This window comes from Mastomys coucha, unplaced genomic scaffold (genome assembly GCF_008632895.1).
Source record: "Mastomys coucha isolate ucsf_1 unplaced genomic scaffold, UCSF_Mcou_1 pScaffold22, whole genome shotgun sequence".
Taxonomy (NCBI): Eukaryota; Metazoa; Chordata; class Mammalia; order Rodentia; family Muridae; genus Mastomys; species Mastomys coucha.
The window spans coordinates 203052646-203057584 of NW_022196905.1; the positions used below are offsets into that span (position 1 = coordinate 203052646).

General features: G+C 45.5%; 1 pseudogene; it reads left to right on the forward strand.

Annotated features, from left to right (window-relative positions):
• The first annotated feature begins 2296 nt into the window (after positions 1-2296).
• Positions 2297-3838, forward strand: LOC116071427 (annotated as a pseudogene).
• Positions 3839-4939: the final 1101 nt, after the last annotated feature.

Genomic DNA, 4939 nt, shown 5'->3' on the forward strand with positions numbered 1-4939 from the left:
CTCATATTTGGAACTGCCTGAATAGCTAGGAACTGCAGTCTGGATGGCCCAGAGTTCTATGGTAGAACCAAACTTAACTGGCAAAAATAAAAAATTAGTGAAATTATTCCAAGTTATATTCTGCTATAATTATATGTTGGTGCCTAGCTCAATATGAGTATATATTGGGTTTTCTCCAGGAACTAATGAGATCAGATGAACAGAAGCCCAGACAAACATAGGCAAAACTCAGGGAATCTCATAGAAGAGAAGAAAGGATTGTAGGGTTCACAGACACCAGTAGAATACATCCCCCCCAAATCAACTAAGTATGCTCATAGGGACTCCCTGAAAATAAAGTGATTATAGAGCCTACATGGGTCTACACTAGGTCCTCTGAATATATGTCATAATTTAGGTTGGGTTTTTTTGTGGGACTCCTCACAATGGAAGTGGAGGTGCCTCTGACTCTTTACCTGCTCTTGGGACCCCTTTCCTCCCACTTGATTGCCTCCTCCAGAGTTTAATATGAGAATTTGTGCTTAGTCTTATAACTTGCTATACAATATTTGGTTCATATTCCTGGGAGGCCTGCTTTTTTCTGAAGGAAATGGAGGAGCAGTGGATCTGGGGTTGAGGAGAGGTCGGAGGAAGAGTGAGAAGAGGAGGCTAAAGTTAGGGTGTATTGTACCAAAGAAGAATGAACAATGAGACAAAAGTAATATAAACTCATGATTTTCTGTTGTACATGGACAATAAAATATTGTACACAGGACTATTAGAGATACCTAACTTGTTTTTCATAAATTTTAGATATAGAAGTTAAAAATTTGGTCATATTTTGATCTCAGTAGCCTTTCAGCTTGGTTATAGTTTAGAAGCAGAGACCCTGCTTGAAGATACTGAAAAAAACTAAAATTGTTTTCTATTCAAAAACATTCAGGTTCAGTGTCACTGATAAGATTTTAGGGAAAAAAGATAAAGAATATCATCACAGGAAATCAAAAGTGAGAAATATTTCCCAACTTTTGTCTTAGAAGTCACTTAGTAAAGCAGCTATTGCAACATTGCTGCCACTTAATGCAGAGAACTTGACAGATGCTTTACCAGGCATAATTTTGCTAGGCAGTGTTCTTTGTGTCAAAAGAGAAAGTGGGGGAAATTAATTAATTTCAATGTCTTATTTTCACATAATATGTGACAGTATCAGAAAAAAGTTCAGTGAGAGGTCATTCTTTCTTGGCCTGGAAAACATTTCTATTAATTTTTCTATCATTGGATGCACAAGTTAATGGAAAAAAAATCCCCAGAAACACCTGTACACCTTAATTACTTTTGTATTATGCATAAAAAGAAAACAAAAAGGAATTTAGAAACTGGAAACTATAAAATGCTACTTGTAACAGATGACAAATGGGGAATTAGGCAGGAAACCTATTTAACAATTGAACAAATATTGAGTCCTTCCCACTCCTCTCCTGCTCACTGCCTGTAGCACCAAAGGTACTATTCTATACATAGTAACACTGGAGTCTTCTACTTAACACTAACTAATAATTAAATTCAGACACGGAGTCTTCCTGATGTTTTTATAAAATCCTTCTGGAATGTTTTTAGCTTTTATTCAGATGTTAAATTTAAACTGAGATTATCAGTATAGGAAGAAAGTCTTACTTTAAATAAATACAGTAAATTCAAGCCCACATTCTTTTCAGGAACTCACCATTTAGAACAATATACATTCTCTCACTGTCTCTTTGAATTTTCTTAAAGGATAAACCCTACTGTTACTTGTGAGCTATGTGCAAGAGCCTGTGTGCATCTCCAAACACACAGTTTGTTTCTTTATATATTGTGTAACCAAAGCATTGGGTGCTACATCTTTCTATATCTTCAGCCAAGAAGCAGTCTTATAGTTAAACAAAATATTCACTAGTGCATTTAAAGATAATTTTGTCAATTGTCCCAAGAATTGAAGTGAAAGATAGAGTCCTACGTGCTCTAAGGTGCCTGCAATGTGAAACACTGGTGATAAATCTAGAAGATTCATTGTTCTGACAAGGACAAATATTATGCAGTTGTTGTCAAGTTTTTTTTTTTTTTTTAAACAGACAACAATTAAGAGTACAGAAAAAAAGTATAATGTGGTAATCTAAAGCTTTTACAAGATTAGGATTGAGATTATATTATTATATAGGTGAAGGTGAAGGTTTTCAAAAGGTGAAGTTAAACTAAGAACCATGAGTTAGGTGGCCTTCGCGGAGATTAAACCTGAGTAGGGAGGCCTTGGTGTTGGTTTCTTCCTGTCCCCTAAAGCACCCAGGACTGCATCATGGACTTTCAGCACCGACCTGGAGGCAAAACTGGGAGTGGGGGGTGTAGCCTCCTCCTCCGAGAGCAACCGGACCAGAGAGAGCGCCTGCAGCAACTGGCCCTGGAAACCATCGTCATCAACAAGGACCCGTATTTTATGAAGAACCACCTGGGATCCTATGAGTGCAAACTCTGCCTGACTCTGCATAACAATGAGGGGAGCTACCTGGCCCATACCCAAGGGAAGAAACATCAGACTAATTTGGCCCGGTGAGCTGCCAAGGAGGCCAAAGAAGCCCCCACCCAGCCTGCACCAGAGAAGGTCAAGGTGGAGGTGAAGAAGTTTGTGAAGACTGGCCGCCCTGGCTACAAAGTGACCAAGCAGAGGGACACAGAGATAGGCCAGCAGAGCCTGCTGTTCCAGATTGACTACCCTGAGATTGCAGAGGGTATCATGTCACGCCACCGCTTCATGTCTGCCTATGAGCAGAGGATTGAGCCCCCAGACCGCCGCTGGCAGTACCTGCTGATGGCTGCTGAGCCCTATGAGACCATTGCCTTCAAGGTGCCTAGCCGGGAGATTGACAAAGCTGAGGGCAAGTTTTGGACCCACTGGAACAGAGAAACCAAGCAGTTTTTTCTTCAGTTCCACTTTAAGATGGAGAAGCCCCAGGCACCTCCCAGCCTCCCAGCAAGACCCCCAGGCGTCAAGCGGCCCCCCGCCCCCACTAATGAATGGACTGCCTCCTCGCCCACCACTCCCTGATGCCTTACCCCCACCTCCACCTGGTGGCCTGCCTTTCCCTCCTATGTCCCCCACTGGGCCTGCTCCCTCTGGGCCCCCTGGACCTCCCCAGATGTCCCCACCAGCTCCTGGGGTACATCCCCCCAGTCCCGGTAGTACACCCACCAACATCTGGAGTCCATCCCCCAGCTCCTGGGGTACACCCCCCCAGCACCAGTGGTCCATCCACCAACATCTGGGGTCCATCCTCCAGCCCCTGGAGTGCACCCACCAGCCCCTGGAGTGCACCCACCAGCACCTGGAGTGCACCCGCCAGCTCCAGGGGTCCACCCACCAGCTCCAGAGGTCCACCCACCAGCTCCAGGGGTCCACCCACCAGCTCCAGGGGTACACCCTCCTCCATCAGCTGGAGTTCATCCTCAGGCTCCAGAGGTCCACCCCCCTGCTCCTGCAGTCCACCCTCAAGCCCCTGGCGTACACCCCCCAGTCCCTGGGATCCACCCTCCGGCACCAGGGGTACACCCTCAGCCTCCTCCCGGAGTCCACCCTGCTGTCCCAGGGGTCCACCCACAGCCTCCAGGGGTTCACCCCTCAAATCCCGGGGTGCACCCTGCTCCTATGCCACCCATGCTAAGACCCCCACTCCCCTCAGATGGCCCTGGGAACATGCCTCCCCCTTCCCCAGGCAACTGAGCAGTCCCCCCAACCAGCCTCTGTTGTCTGTGTGGTCTTTCCCCATGGCCAGTCCTTGAAGGTTTTCTATTTTGTCCTGTCGTGGGCCTATTAAACAGCCTCCCCCATTTGGAAAAAAAAAAAAAGAACCATGAGTTAGATGAGAGAATTCACTTCAGTGATGATTCACATAAATAAAGTTTCATGGACTATTTGTGAGGAAAGGGAGAGCCTGCCTTGAGATTCTCTGGGAAGAAAACATCATTTTAACTATGGTATGATTCTAAGGCTAGACATGATGTTCTAAGGCTAAACCAATGATGTTGGGTTTATAATATACTAACTTAAATTTCAATATTTTACTTAAGAGAGATTCTATATGATTTATAATATCTGCAAAATATAAAATAATTATTGTTTGTGTTACGTGTATATACAGAACTTAATTAATCATCAAACATAAGAAATTATAAAATGTGTATAAATCTATAGGACCGTGAAAGGCAGCCTTTTTCTGGTTGAGCTAGGTTGGAACCCCACCCCCACCCCCGCAACTTCTCCTGTACCCCCTACCCCACCTTGACCCTGCAGGGTATAACTGGGCAAGGAACAGTAGGCATTTTGCCACACTCCTGTACACCAGGCTCCTGGCAGGAGGCTTCAGCTCTCCATAATTTTGTGGCTATCAGTCACCTAAGGGCAACACCCCAAGCCCCTCCACAGGAAGAGGACTTGACCTGTGGTCACTAGCCTCAAGACAGATCTCCATTTTAATGAGACACTTAAAGATCTGGAAGCTTAGCCAATAAATGTCCCTTCCCAGACACTCCTCCCTGCAAAAGGTATTTAACCTCAGGCCTGCCTTGAGAAAGCGGGATATGGTTTTATTCACCACCAAGACAATACATGCCTGAAAACCATGGACTGTCTCTTTTCATTGGAATCCACTGTGGGGAGCAATGGAGCAGGCCTTCACCTAAAGGGCCAACCACCTAGTCTCCCCCTCTCCCATTCACAGCCCCAACCAAACCAAGCCACCCTCTGAACAAGCCAAGGACTCTCAGCTCTCCCCTCCTTTCCCTTCAGCCCCAACTAGATCCTACCTCCTGTACTCCACTCCATTCTCAGCTGTTCTGAGGCTCCCAGAGGTGCATGGATGCTAAAGTATCTGAGAACCATGGCTCTGGCCTCCATGCAGACCCAGGGGCCCCTGAGCCAGCTCCTACAGTC